At 45.9% G+C, this 15,742-nt stretch overlaps 1 protein-coding gene across 17 annotated transcripts in view; it reads right to left on the reverse strand.

The window, feature by feature from the left end:
- ADGRL3 (adhesion G protein-coupled receptor L3) overlaps positions 1–15,452 on the reverse strand; it is a 526,579-nt gene extending 511,127 nt beyond the window's left edge. For 16 of the 17 annotated variants that reach the window (XM_083718335.1, XM_083718333.1, XM_083718332.1 and 13 more), the window contains exon 1: positions 15,317–15,452. The gene's annotated coding sequence lies outside the window, so the exon portion shown is untranslated. Of the gene's footprint in view, positions 1–14,962; positions 15,195–15,316 lie in introns of those variants that run through there. The other variant, XM_083718328.1, reaches the window with a different exon arrangement.
- Between the last annotated feature and the right edge of the window lie 290 nt (positions 15,453–15,742).

Below are 15,742 nucleotides of genomic sequence, written 5' to 3' on the forward strand. Positions count from 1 at the left end.
TCGACTTTTGAGGCATGTTTCAAAACTGAAGCATAATAATAATAATAATTTATTATTTATACCCCACCCATCTAGCTGGGTTTCCCCAGCCACTCTGGGCGGCTTCCAACAAAACGCTAAAATACAATAACCTATTACACATTAAAAGCTTCTCTAAACAGGGCTGCCTTTAGATGTCTTCTAAAAGTTTGGTAGTTGTTGTTCTCTTTGACATCTGGTGGGAGGGCGTTCCACAGGTCGGGTGCCACCACCGAGAAGGCCCTCTGCCTGGATCCCTGTAACTTGGCTTCTTGCAGCGAGGGAACCGTCAGAAGGCCCTCGGCGCTGGACCTCAGTGTCCGGGCAGAACGATGGAGGTGGAGATGCTCCTTCAGGTATACTGTACCGAGGCCGTTTAGGGTTTTAAAGGTCAGCACCAATACTTTGAACTGTGCTCGGAAACGTACTGGAAGCCAATGTAAGTCTTTCAAGACCAGTGTTATATGGTCTCGGCGGCCGCTCCCAATCACCAGTCTAGCTGCCACATTCTGGATTAGTTGTAGTTCAACTACAGTAATCAGGGGTTTCCTTCAGGAGATAATGGCGTTAGAAAACTAAAATGTTCATCAGCAGAGATGTTAGAAAACCGAGATACCACTGTATTACCATCTAAATTTCAGCACATGGGAGACATTTTCTTAGTCCACCTTTCAAGTTATCTTCCGTTACAAAACAGCTCACGACATAAGCGGTACGTTCAGACAATTTGCACATATTTGTCCTTCAATAGGATACTCTCCCCCAATCCAACGCCCTCTAGATGTTTTGAACTACAATTCCCATCAGCCCCCAGCCTGGATGGGGCTGTAGGAAGAATAATCCGAAACATATTGAGGGAAACCAGGCTTTGGAATATCGCAGGAAGGGATGGTTTTGATGAAAAGGGTTGTGCCAAATCTGTCACAGAAAAGGCGGCTTTTGAAAGCAAGAGAGAAGAGGGATCCCGTACTACCTATTTACATAAAGGTAAAGGTAAAGGGACCCCTGACCATTAGGTCCAGTCGTGGCCGACTCTGGGGTTGCGGCGCTCATCTCGCTTTATTGGCCAAGGGAGCCGGCGTACAGCTTCCGGGTCATGTGGCCAGCAGGACTAAGCCACTTCTGGCGAACCAGAGCAGCGCACAGAAATGCCATTTACCTTCCCGCCGGAGCGGTACCTATTTATCTATACTTGCACTTTGATGTGCTTTTGAACTGCTAGGTTGGCAGGAGCAGGGACCGAGCAACGGGAGCTCACCCCGTCGCGGGGATTCGAACCGCCAACCTTCTGATTGGCAAGTCCTAGGCTCTGTGATTTAACCCACAGTGCTACCCGCATCCCCACCTATTTACATGTTGTTGTTGTTGTTTAGTCGTTTAGTCGTGTCCGACTCTTCGTGACCCCATGGACCAGAGAACGCCAGGCACCTCTGTCCTCCACTGCCTCCCTCATGCTGGTAACCTCGAAAACACTATCCAACCATCTCGTCCTCTGCCGTCCCCTTCTCCTTGTGCCCTCCATCTTTCCCAACATCAGGGTCTTCTCCAGGGAGTCTTCTCTTCTCATGAGGTGGCCAAAGTACTGGAGCCTCAGCTTCACAATCTGTCCTTCCAGTGAGCACTCAGGGTTGATTTTCCTTCCTATTTACATACTTGGCCTCAACAAGGGAGTAGTCCTCATCAGCCATTTTCACAGGGGGAAGAATACTACACAGCAGAGGCAAATATATAAGAGCATGACCATAGCAGGGTTAATTAGTTAAGAAGGCTATTGAAGAGTGCAGAAGTTCAAGTTATTTGGTGCGTATTTCAGTACAAAAGGGTTTTGGAATTAATGTCTCATTTGCGGGGTGGGTGGGGAAGAGGTCTCTGATGGAACCGAGAAAAATTCTGAATCGCTTTGGGACCGACAAAGCACCAGTGACACAAATGCTGGTGAGACACTGATAAAGAAAAGAAGTTAACATGGTCTTTGAAAACCCCTTCAGTTCTCCAGAGCAGGGAAATCTATTCAGAAAGCTAGGGGGAGGGGGGAGCCTTTAGAATAGCTTTTGAGAGCTCGAAGGGGCGGGGGGAACAGGGAGCCATTGAAAAAGCTCCTCACAGGGCAAGTTATCAATGGAATGCGTTTTAGCATTCAGGATACCCACCCATGCAGAACATCAAAACTGGGCACTGATCCCTGCTCCATTCTTAAAGCTCAGGCTAACGTTCTGTTTCTGAAACACTACGGCACAGTAGCACACAACTGCCTCTGCAATTCTTTGAGACAGGAATGCAAACCAGTCCATAAGAATTGAGGTGCGAGTGTGATTACATGGCAATGTTTTCCCTTTTTCCTGCAGCACACTGTAACGATTTTGGAACCCTTTAACGATATCAGCTGTTCCAAAGCTCTATGTGCTAAAATGGGAGCTTTCAACTTTTGCTTCATTTGTCAAGGAAAGGAGAGGTCCGTGAGGGAAAGTAAAGAAAGTTGCTACTGCTTTATAGCAATTTCCCCAACCCTCATCTTCGAAAGCACCGCTTCTGGACTCCTGCCATTCTCGCCTAAAGCAAAATATTCTGGAACATCTTTGTCTTTCAAGATCACAGCTTGTTTTACAACAGCCAGAACTTCACAGGGCAACTATTACCCAGTTTAAGAACACCTGAAATAATGTTCCCATTCACAGAGAGACTGCATCAAAACATTATTTCTGCAAACCATAATTTAGGATGCAACACATGGTTTGAGCTTTCAGAACATACAGGCAGTGGTTTAAAAGCTGCCTCTCTCTCTCTCTCTCTCTCTCTCTCTCTCTCTCTCTCTGTGTGTGTGTGTGTGTGTGTCTTGTAATCTTGGCACGGCTTCGCAAACTCACTCTTGTCTCCCTGGTATTGATCAGTCTCTGAAGGCCAAGAGAAAGGTTTGTCCATACAGATATCATGCCAAGCCATAAACCACACAAACCACAATTTACCAAACCACTTCAAACCATAGTTTCTGATTCTGGTCAAACAATAAGTGACAAACCATAGTTTGTCCATCAGTTAAGCTTCCTTTATCGTGGTCTGGTGTGCTGTCTGAACAGAGATACTTTCTTGTTTTCCATGCTCTCACCCTTACATTTTATTTATATGTGTATTTATTTAAAATATGACTAGCCCGCTTTTCCTAACAGCTTACATTAATTAAAATAACTTCTCTAATATGTACAACAAAACAACCCAAACATTAGCAAAACCAGAGCGCACACCTCCTCTCAAAGTGCCTTTCAAAACAAATGAGTCCTACGAAAGCACCTAATAGCAAAAATGGAAGAACATGGAGAAAGGTGGTCATTCAATGAAAGCTGGACAACCACCAAGAAAACCCATCTCCCCATACCATCTGAATTAGCTAGCATCCTGCAAAAGAAAATGATTGAAGCAGGGCTCTTCAGGCTGACCATAAAATGGAAGGAGACTCCGAGAGAGAGAGGTGTTCCACCAGCTTTTCAATTCCAAGATACAACCTGCACGGTGGAACCTTTTTTTAACGTCCTCTCCCCTTTGCGATGCACTACAGGCTAGTCAGAGCTTTAATGCCAGTTGTAGCCATTTGGGAAGATGCCCCACCACTTTGGGCAGAGTATATTCCATTTTTCCTGATCATCAGCAAAGAAAGAAGATCTTTAAAAATCAATTAAACAAATGGCAGCACCACTGGTGTGCTCCACCTCAGATTCAGTTGTTACTAACTTGGATGCTGGTCACAACCAACTTTTCTCCATATCCTCTCACCACAAACAACCTACCCAGGTTTTCAGATCTTTATGAGAGGTCCTTCTCTCTACCCTGCCAATGCCCAAAGATCATCCATCTGAGACTGGAAAATGACTTTTTTTCAGCAACTGCACATTAACCCTTCTTTACTAACTTCTGTTGACAAGCCAAGACCTTGCATTCAAGGTCTCATCTGGACATAAGCTTCCAATATGACTAGCCCAATAGGACAGCCTGGGTAGCAAAGGAGAGAGGTGGGATAGGAGGAGATCTCTACCAATGATATAGACAGTCTAGCATTGCATACAAATAGGAGGGATAGAATCAACCTTTGGTGCCTTTTCCAAGTTCTACCTCCACTCAAATCACTTAGGGGGTGGAGGGTGGCTTCCTCCCCTGCAATCACGTCATCTATGAAGAAGGGGAATTGGGTTCAGACATAGCTTTTTGAGCCCAATACCCCCAGCATGGAGAAGGGAAGAGGAGAGGGCAAATAATTTTTAGCTCAGTTGGTAGAGCATGAGACCCTTAATTTCAGGGTTGTAGATTCGAGTCCCACATTGGGCAAAGGATTCCCGCACTGCAGAGGGTTGGCCTAGCTGACCCTTCCATAATTCCTTGGGAATTTCCACCCTACTTCATTCATGGGAGGGATTGGGTTTTTTGTTTTGTTTTATTTAAGCCAAAATTTATTCTCAAATGCCAGTGATTTAATTGGCACCCAGTGTAGAGACTAATGTAGCGTGCACTACAGGGGGCCATTTTGAAAATAGCTTGGAAACTTCAACTAGTACAGCATGCAACAGCTCCAAGGGTTAGTGGGACGTTATGAACTCCAGTGGTCAACAACACAGGAAGAAGGCTGTGTCAAATAGTTACACACACCTCCCCTGGCACCCATCTATACAGCACAAAGATCTGTAGGCAGGAGGCCTTCATAGCTGCATACTATGAGGCAGGCATCCCTAACCTTCGGCCCTCCAGATGTTTTGGACTACAATTCCCATCATCCCTGACCACTGGTCCTGTTAGCTAGGGATCATGGGAGTTGTAGGCCAAAACATCTGGAGGGCCGCAGGTTGGGGATGCCTTTCCAGAATCAAAAGCCTTCACTCGCTAGAGACATTCATGCAGCATACACAGACATGGGGTGAGGACCACACACCATTGAAGTGAGACTATTCTGTGCAGCCTCAGTTGTTGAACAGGAGCACATCGTCATGCCCAAATGAGGCTTATATTGTGCAAATTTCATTGGCTACCAATTTGTTTCTCGATCCAATTTAAAACGCCAGTATCAACATTTAAGCCACAGATCGCTTGGCATCAGGTTATTTGAAGGATTGTCTGCACTCATAAAAATCTGAATATTAGCTTCATGGGCCTGCTATCAAGATCTATTAGACAGGCTGGCACAAGAAACAGGGCCTTTTCAGCATGGGCCCAGACCTCTGCAATCCCTTCCCCAAGGGCTATAAACCTATCTTTCAACAACAAACTTTTGTGTTCTGATCCACTGTGTTTTTGGACTGTTGCCAAGTTTAGTTAGCTAATGTTCTGTGCAGGATTTTTTTTTTAGCTGCTGTTACTTGGTTTTCAAAAATAACCGTTGGATTGGTTTTGCAAAATGGTTGTTTAATGACGAATACAAATATAAATTAAAACAGTAACTGTTACGTTATTGTAAACCACTTTTTGAAGGCTTACCCTAAAAAGAAGGGTATAAATGGGAGAAATAAAGAAATAAGCAGAACAGCATGGCCAAATTTCCAGTAGCAGCTCAAAAGCTGGGAAGCGTTTGTGTAGTAAGAAAATGGCAGACCAACACGGCTACCAATCTGTAAGAAAATGTTGTTTGTGAGGGGGGGGGGTGTTAGTTATAATTATTTTATTGCCAAGATAACTGTTCTTCACATATTTAACCTTTGATAGATGCAGCTTATTCTACCAGGTGTAAACAATACTGTCATGAATCTTTATTAAACAATAAATGCTATCTGTTCTCATTTCTGTCTTTGCAAAGGAAGTCCTGCTATGACTTGCCTAATTCCGCCTAGTGTCAAAAGCAAGATTTAAATTCAAACTATTCAGCCTCTGTTCAGATGATTCTCCAAAATATGGTTTCGAGCATCATAAAGGAGTCAAGAGCTCATATGCTCCGTCTTCCAATCCCATAGGCAGCTTCACTTCAGTTTGCAACTGAGCACTGACATACTCTGCAGTGATGCCAAGATCAGCAAACAGTGGTTAGCATTTTGCCCTCCAAAGCAGTATCTGAAGCTATGGCTGGAAATAGATGGATGGCTCTGTTTAGAATGGCCATGGCTATTTTGTAGATTCCAGTGTCACAAACTATAAAGGTAAAGGGACCCCTGACCATTAGGTCCAGTCGTGACCGACTCTGGGGTTGTGGCGCTCATCTCGCTTTACTGGCCGAGGGAGCCGGTGTACAGCTTCCGGGTCATGTGGCCAGCATGACCAAGCCGCTTCTGGCAAACCAGAGCAGCGCACGGAAACGCCGTTTACCTTCCCACCAGAGTGGTACCTATTGATCTACTTGCACTTTGATGTGCTTTTGAAATGCTAGGTTGGCAGGAGCAGGGACCAAGCAACGGGAGCTCACTCCGTCGTGGGGATTCAAACTGCCGACCTTCTGATCAGCAAGTCCTAGGCTCTGTGGCTTAACCCACAGCACCACGCGCGTCCCGTCACAAACTATGGTTGGTGCTAAATTCTAAACCAGGCTTCCTCAATCTCGGCCCTCCAGATGTTTTGAGACTGCAATTCCCATCATGCCTGACCACTGGTCTTGCTAGCTAGGGATCATGGGAGTTGTAGGCCAAAAACATATGGAGGCCTGAGGTTGACGAAGCCTGTTCTAAACCGATATGCATGTAGGAGGGATTCTAACAGATTGCTTATGATCTTCCAAAACCATTATTTTGTAGGATCATCTGAACTGAAGCTTAGCCATAACTCATTACTACTCTCGTGGAAAGTAAGGAAATGCCACCCAATTAAAGGAAGTAGATTAATCTAGTAAAACTCATATAATTTAATCCATCAGTTCGGGATTCAACATTCTGACTGGTGATTACAAGGCATGCTTGTGCTAAGCAAGGGTGAAAATAATGGTAGGGAATATGAAACCCGGTGCAACAGTGCAGCACTAGGTGAAGCTTGTGGAAGCTTCTGGAAGGGTCAGGGCTACAGCGATGTGTTGCGCTACCAGCCACAAGAACCATGCTGGCTTCCTGCACTTTTCTCTTGCGCAAGCCATCCCGCTAGCGCAGCTTGTACACTGCTGTGGGAATTAGTGCCACAGTGAATTCCCCCCAATAATTCCAAAGCATGTGTTCTTTGTTTCTGAAGTTGTACGTCGAAATAAGCAGCATATGTAGCATGTGTCAGAGAGAGAAAAATCATATTGGCACATGCACGGATGGGAACACCTCCCTCAGTACCAGGGTTATACTTCCATGCTAGAGGCTGTCAGGGTCATGCTCCAGTGGGGGTAGGAATAGACTCCACATTGGGCAGGCTTAGGCACCAGAGGCTTACCTAGGCTCCTTCACAACCTTATTCATTCCCATGACCATGGCATGCATTAGGCCAGGAGTTGTCAAGGTTTACCTCTCCTGGGCCAGTCCCCTCCAGTGGAGACCCCTCCATGGGTTGGATCATGAGTGCATATGAGAACACACGCCTGCAATTTCTGGCGTCTGCACAGATGCGATTTCCAGTGCCATGGAAGCAAGTCCCCGTGCTGCAGTGCGCTGGCAGGGACTTGTCGAGTGGGCGGCTCGGTTCGGGGGTGGCTCGTGGGCCGGTTAGATGACCCCTGTGGGCCAGTTGTGGCCCATGGGTCTTAGGTGGCCAACCCCTCCCCACTCATCAGCTGAGTGGCGCAGATCAGCTATGGGGAGATCGCTGCAATGGGGATGAAAAGAAGTCACCCACCTTCAGCTGAATTTCCTTTCCAGTAATCATCTGACACAAGGTGGGCAGGCAGCTATCTTCAACCCCATTCTGGCATGTTGGATGAGGAGGTTTAAGACTCCCCACCCAGCATAACCAAAGTGAAGGTGTAAATCAGGTCTTTCCTACTCCACTATGGATTGTACAAACCAGCCAAGGAAAATATCCTGGCTTGTGGCAGACCTGGTAAGGAAGTCTGGGGAGGGGGCTTTGCTTGAGAGGTTGAATTGGCTGGATTCGGCTCATGGACTAGAATTTCCCCAACTCTTAGAGAAAGGGATATTCCTCTTAAGCATTAATTTTTTGAATTGTTTTCACAAATATTTGTATTGAAAATAGCATTAAAAAACAACAACTGCTGTGCTTTTAATTGGGGGAGGGATCGGGGTTTTTTTTTGTCAATTAAAGGATTTTATTTTAATCTGTCAGGTGTAGTTCTAATGGAAATTCTAATGGAAATGCATATCTATGTCCTTGCAATGCCAATACATCTGCACATTGTATGCTCACTAATCCGCTATTAATTTTAAGATCCTGATCCACCAATCAGTTAAAACACAAGTTTAAGAGCATCTTGTCCTGTTGATGTTAACGGTTTGGAATTAAGTCAATTCATTGGGTCTTTATAATTGCTTTCAAACACATCAGGATTAACATTTGTCAGCTTTCCTGGCTGAGTCCATTTCAACTGCAGACAAATACATAGATATCATACAGATTAAGACCCTCATCTGTATTCAAATGTTTAATTGCGCTCACAGTGTAATTTAGCCCCACAAATAATAACTCAAGTAGACAAGAAAACTGTTTTAAGTATCTTGTTTTTCAGTATAGAAATTAGTCTTTTGGAGGTATATATAAATGATTTATACAAAAAAAAACAAAGATACTACAATGAAGAATCTTTCGTTAGTTCTACTACCCTTTAGATCTTTGTGTTGCTCACAAAAAAAGTTCTAGCAAGCTACATTTAAAAAGCAATTTTTTTCAACCATCCTAGACAGTCAAGTGCCCCCTCTTACATAAGAGAAATTTAACATTTTTATTTCCTGGTGAAGCATTTACCCTGTTACTCAATTACTTCAGCACATTTATTAAGCACACCTTAAAGCATAATTTCAAATTGTCTTAATACTTTCTTCATAAAGCCTATTAAGCTGCATGAAGACTACTCTGAGTCGCTCACTAAGTGATATTAAAAAATCTGCACTCCACCTATAAGCACCCTGCAAATTCCCAAATCCTAGCTCTTGCCCTTGTCTTGAGTCCATCGTAGAACTGCCTGCTTGCCAAGTCACATTCCTCCCTCACATGTGCAAAATACAGTTGCTTTTAAAAGAAAATCAGTATTTCCCATTCATTCCTTAAACCCTCAGCCAACATACATGGGGAGGGCCATTAGACACATGTTCAGAGGAACATCACAGAAGAGCCTGAATCAGAGCCTGAGAAAGACCCTCCAATGGCAACCTCTTTCATCAGGTATTCAAAGGCCAAGAAGGTTATGTGGAAAAGTCCTGTTCTAGTCTCAAATGGGCATCCTCTTTGGTTCAATATCTCATGGAGTAACGACTTATTCCATGCTTCTACATTTTAGATGATTCTCCTGGGATTCTCTTGCCTTGCCCTTACTGGAATGAAGTCACCGTGACAATTTGTGGCATAGGGGCCTGTTAAAACCATCTGACCACATGTGATGAGATTTTCATTACCAGGCAGCCAGAATTTAGTTTCAGAAACATGGCAGTAGTTACTTAAACTGAGTAACTGGAAGCTACAGGTTATCCAAGTCACAAGTTATTTACTGAAACCATGCTTCGGCAGATACAAGAAAACAAAGATTCTAAAATGGAGTGTGTACTAGAATGGCCTTGGTCTTTGACACTAAACTGAGCATGACTTATGTCATTCAGGCAGTTGTGCTTTCTGACCCCAGGAATCTTAAGGTCAGTCACTAAGCTTGAACATGATGCGCAGTGGGCAGAAGGCATTGTTCTGTTGACCAGTCATGGGTAGAAGGGCAGACCTCTAGCATGTATATAGCAGGCCTAGCCATCCCAAAGGCCTTGGACCACTTGGCAGTCACCCTTCTTCACTCTGTGCTTGAAGAAGCATCTGAGGGAAGTCTGAACGCCAAGAGTCCAGGTAACTCACTACCCATCCCAAAGTCCTCAACGCCACCTTAAAATGTTCATAATTTTCTGTGGTTAGAAAGGCAGCACAAAAGGCCTTGAGCATTCCAAATTTTAGGTACCAGCATAAAATCTCTCCAAGGCTGGGTGACCAAATGTTTGGGATTTTCCAAGTCATGTAATTTTGAATGTGTATGAATAAGTATTTTATTATACAGACACCCTTCTTACCAGCTCTGATAGGTTACAACTGGCTTTTATAAAGCCCAAATGATCGAAATGTTAATGAAATACAGGAGATTTATCAAAACTAAAATTTGGCATGGAATACCTGCATGTTAATGACATACTGGCTAAATATCATACAAATTAAGAAATGGCCAATGTATCACCATTTGATTTAGTAAAACAAGTCCCTTATTCGGCAAATATCTGCTGTTTACTCATATGTTAGGGTTTCTGCACCTCTATTTGAAAAACTGGTGGGTTTTTTTAGCCTCTTTAAAAGTCCCCCCCCCAAAAAAAATAAGTAAAACACAGGAGTCTCCCTCTTACTCTTTATGAACAACTGTGGTGTCTTTATGAAGTTATTAGCTTTCAGATTTCCCCTTTAACGAAGCAGTACCTGATTGCACTTTCCTGGGTTCCTGAGAAGGAAGCTGCTAGCTAGCAAGTAGAAAGCAAAGATTTACCACACAATCCTAGTATGTCTTCTCAAAAGTAAGTCCTACTGAGATCTGTGGCACTTACTCTCTGGAAAGCATGAATAGGATTGCAACCTTAGCAGCTAGGTTAAGACACATAGTGGGCTTCCAACTTCAATAGACATTTTGTTTATTATTATTATTATTATTATTATTATTATTATTATTATTATTATTATGCCACCCACCTGACTGGGTTCCCCCAGCCACACTGGGTGGCTTCCAACAAATTAAAACACAATACGACATCAAACATTAAAAACTTCAGGTCAATTTCAGGTCAATTGTGAGAGGTGCCCATAGCAATCAATGAACAAATCCAATACTTTACCATATCTGATCAGACATTGGCATGTCCAGCCACCAGACAAAAGAGAGCAGCAAATAAGTACAGCACTTCATTCCCTTTCTAACTCAGGTCTCTTTTCAAGCGGAAAACATAATTTTAAATAAGTTTTAGAATGTTTGAAAGTACAGTGTTTCTGCATGAAAGGGCCATAGCAACAGGGACGCTGCATTTTGACAGACTGCATCAGGGATGGCAAACTTCTTAGCCAAGCATGCCACAAGTTCCTTAGTGTCAGACAGTGCCACTCCAGTGTGCCCAACCCTCTATGTTCGGATGCAACTTTGCCTCTGGTCCACTGAGCTGTGAAACAAGCAAGTCAATAGCACAGGAGAAACAGGTTGAGGTGGATACCTAAACCTGCTCCTGCCTAAAAGTGCCCAAAAAACTGCTGCTGCTGCCATAATGCAGTGCCATTTATGGTACCTTTGTTATAAAGATGGTCACCTATGAAATACACACTGGGCCTATTACATAACACTTATTTTCCCCCTCACAGATATTCCCTACTATTAAGTGATTGCAGAAACTGCAACAAGGATACATGATATCACTAAAGGACTGTTTCCAAAGGAAGTTAAACCAGAAGTCTGAGGAGTTCAAAGGAGCACAAGGAAATATTCTGAAAACAAGATGCAGACATCTCTTCTCCAGTCCTACTGACAACAATTGCAGCAACCAATGGCTTCAGTAAGAGCTACCCAACAGCAGCAACAACAAACTTGCCTCTGTAAAATGACTGGTTCCCATACAATATGTTGTGTGAAATTAATTGTGTGCACACGTATTCTGTAATTATGTGACAACTCCCTCCCCAAACAATGAGACCCTCTGTCACTTCTATCTGCCTCAGTAAATTAGCAGATCTACAAAAATTCAAGAGCTTTCTAAGTAGAGCTATTGTATTTCCAAAGAAAATCACTTATTCCCAGGTACAGGTAGCTTTGCAGAGCACAAAACCTTTGTCAGAAACTGCAATTACCCTGCAGAGATTCACCTGCTACAAAGTACTGAAGAACAAAGATAGAGAGATCAAAAATTGGTACACCTTCCCCTTTTCTGCTCTCTTAGCCCCCCCCCCCCAACAACCTCTGTGGTAGTTCCCTTGAAGAGAAATAGGGGTGGAGTGAGGGAATATAGGGGTGCAGCTCCAGGACCTTCCCCCCAACCAGAACAAGAGTTGTGGTAACATCTGCTAGAGTACCAGGGTAAATGATAGATGCTCCTTACAGTAGGAAGTGCATCAGCTGATAATGAGGCTTTCGTGTTTATTTGTGACAGATTAGCATAAGATAAATCAGAAAATGATGAAAGCAGAGGATGTAGACATCTGTCCTTTTCTTTCAAGGGGTTCCTACTTCACACTAACCGTTGAAATGGTAGCATTTCTCTGCAAGAAAGGCTGCATTTCAGCTGGCTGAAGATCTCTCTGTGTTGTACAAGTTAAACCTATACATTCAGAGGGAAGAACCACTGAGTTCTGTGGAATTTACGCCCCGGTAATTATGCCTAGGATTGTATTATTAGGTTAGGTGGTATTATAATTATTTTTATTTTATTATTATTATTAATTGCTTAATACAAAAATAGCCTCTAAGCAACTTGGGAAAATAATAAAAAATACAGAGTTAAAAATAGCAATCAATACATTAACAACTTCAAGAATCTCATCAGCAATAGTAAAACAAACATCAGCAGCTTATCAGCATTGATATCCCATTACAATACGCCAAATACCTGAGGAAAGTGGATGATCTTAACTTGTTGCCAAAAAGTTGTTAAAACCGGTGCCAAGCAGGCCTCACTTGGGTATGCTATGCCATCTACTCCTCCTATTTGATGTGCATGCATAATAGGATGGATCAACACAACTACCAGCAATTGTTGACTCTCCTGGGGGAATGGCAACCGAGGAGGGGGAGTTGTCACAATGAGCTCATGCACTTCCAAATTTACCATGACACCACCGAACAGGAAATCAATTCCACTGTAATACCTGGCTTGCCGTTCAGAATCTAAAGAGAACCAGAGCCATAACTGTCAGTATTTACCCCTAAGCACATCTCAACTTCAAGGAGGGGTTTGTTTGTGACTGTTAGTGCAACCGGTTCCACTTCACCAATATCCATTATGTGACTGAGGTCTGGGCCGCATCCTGCTAGCTGGCCCCACTACAAACACCAACTCCAAAGGCTACACACACATAACAGGGAGAGAAAGTCTGTACATTATAATTCTTTGTCGCTATACAGTGCAACACCTGATAGGCATCATCTTGATGACATCATGGCCTGTGGAACATGCAAGCACTATGAGATACAGCCTGTTAAGAAACAAAGGACGTGGATCAAATCTCATTTTTTCCAGACACCCTGAATGTACTTCCAGGGTGAATTTCCTACTACTCAGTAGAGAAATGCCACTCTGTGACCCCACAGAGTTAGAAACATCAGAATGTAACCTCACAAAAAAAACCAACTTCTGCTTCAGATCATCATTATCTCAGAAGGCTTTGTAGGCAAAACCCATTTGAGCGGTGCTAAATTGCCCACATTTTCAGATGAAATGTCACACATCTTTATAAACTGAAGTATCAGAGCTCTTTCAGTTTTTTAAAACACAATTAATTTTAATTAGCAGGAATTAGTAGGCCAGGGTTTTTCCTCTTTTTTTAATTAAAAAAACACCAAAAACCACACAATGGCACTCCGATGTTCATAAATGATCTGCATTTCTGCAGTCACCTCTTCCTCCTTTTAGCAGGATGCAACACAATAGAGTCCCTTTGAGTACGCTAAGCTAAATAAAGGAATAACGTTCATAACAAACAACAAAACAGCAGCAGCTGAAGCCACAGGAGAGGGATTGCATCACCTCAGTGATAGTAACACAGTGGATACAGAAATGTGAGAACAGTTCGCTTGCCTTAAGAAAACATAACAGGTTTGAAACACAGTGCCTACAACTCTCTTTTCTAATCAGTCTTTGGCCCCGAAAAATGGCCTTTCTTGCTTGGCTTCCATCTGAAGAAGCAATCTGTGGTAAAGGGCAGAGAGACACATACATGCACACCTGATGGAGCACTTTGCGAAAGGCTTCTCTAACAAGAACTACAATATTTCCGCCCTTTACACACCCAAACATCTGTAAGTGTCACTCGGCCGGCCTCTGGCCATCCTTTCAAAGCAGCTAATTGCAGGAAAGGGCACAAAGTATGGAGGGCAAGGATGCCAGCCAGTCTCCGCGGCTCAGTATCAACGCCAGCAGATCTCCTCTTTGGGACATGGATGCCCTGACAGTTACAGCCAGAGGCTTGGCTCGCCTTCCACCAATCCACATTTGTCCCCGGTTAACAAACCCCGCAGAGAGGAATTGCGTGAAGCACCCCAACCCCGAGACAGGGTCTTTGCAACTGGAGAGTGGGGGGGGGGGAATCTAAACATCTGGGCCAAAGCATCCTTATGGCGGAGAGAGAGAAAAGAAGAAGCCGTTGCTATTGGCGACATTGAACTCCCGCCTGCTAATGAGAACAAAACGCCAGGTAGGGCCAAGACTTGGGGCGCTGCAAGGCGGGCTCCATTAGCAGCCTTTGAAGGAGCGGGATGGGGGGCAGGAGAGGGGGGGCTGCCTCTTGAAAGCAGGGACCCTCGTGGCCCAAATGGCCCAGCAAACCAAGCCCAGGTAAGGCTGCATATCCAAGGCAAGATACCCATCCATCCATCCATCCGTTGAGCAAAGGGGAAGAAGGACACCTCCCCTTTGCATCCATGGAGCGCTTTTTCCTTGTCCTCCCCCCTTGCCCCCCCATACTAACCGGAGAAAGCCCCCCCCCTAATTTCCTCTCCATCCTTCCTCCCCGCTTCAAAAGATGGAAGCTCTCAACGTACCTGCTACCCAAAGATGGGGGGGTAGCGAGATGCCATCCTCTTTCCGTGGCATGGCCGCCCTCCCTCCCCCCCTACCCGTAGCACACAACGGTGTGTCCCCCCCCCCACCCCGCGATCCTTAAACCCAGCAAGCCGGAGCCTCGGCGTTACCTGCCGCCAGCGAGGACCAGGCTGCTGCTGCCGCCGCCGCTGCCGCTTCTCCTTCTGCCGCCGCCGCCGCCGCCGCTGCTGCAGCGGAAGGGGGGCGCCCCTCGCTCAGCCCGCGCATCCCTCGCCCGCCGCCGCCGCCGGCTCCCCCTCCTCGCTCAGCGCCGCCGCCGAGGATGCCGCCCAGACCCCCCAGCGCCCAGGGCCATTTCCCGGGGAGGCTCCTCCGGCACATGCCCCGCGCAGGAGGAGGAGGAGGCGGCGGCGGAGGCGGCTCCGGAAGGGAGGCAGAACACAACGCACAACGCACACCCGCGGGAGAGGGAGAGAGAGAGAGAGGGAAAGGCTCGGGCTCACCTTGGCGCTGCGTCCGGAGAAGCCAGTCCCGAGGAGGAGGAGCAGGAGGAGCCGCCGCCGCCGCCGCCGCGCGCCCCCAGCACCGGGAGAGAGGCGGCGGGCCGTGGTTCCTTCCTCCGCCGGGCTCCCCGCCGCCGCCGCCGCCACCGCCAGCCTTGCGCCCGAGCGCGCGCGCGCCCCCCGCCGCTGCGGCTGCGCTCCACTCACTGCTCGCAGGAGGAGCTGCAGCGCCCACGCCGCCCCCGACGCCCGGCCGGGCACGGGCAGCCTCCGCACCCCGAGGACGCCGCCGCTACCGCCGCCGCCGCCGCCGCCGCCATCCCCGCGGCCCAGCCCCAGGCGCCGGCTGGAAGGGAAGGGGGAGAGCTCCGAGGGGCCGCGCCGCGCCGCGCCCCGATACGACCACCACCCTCCGAGAGGCGGGCG

This window comes from Podarcis gaigeae (genome assembly GCF_964106915.1).
Source record: "Podarcis gaigeae genome assembly, chromosome: 17".
Lineage (NCBI taxonomy): Eukaryota > Metazoa > Chordata > Lepidosauria > Squamata > Lacertidae > Podarcis > Podarcis gaigeae.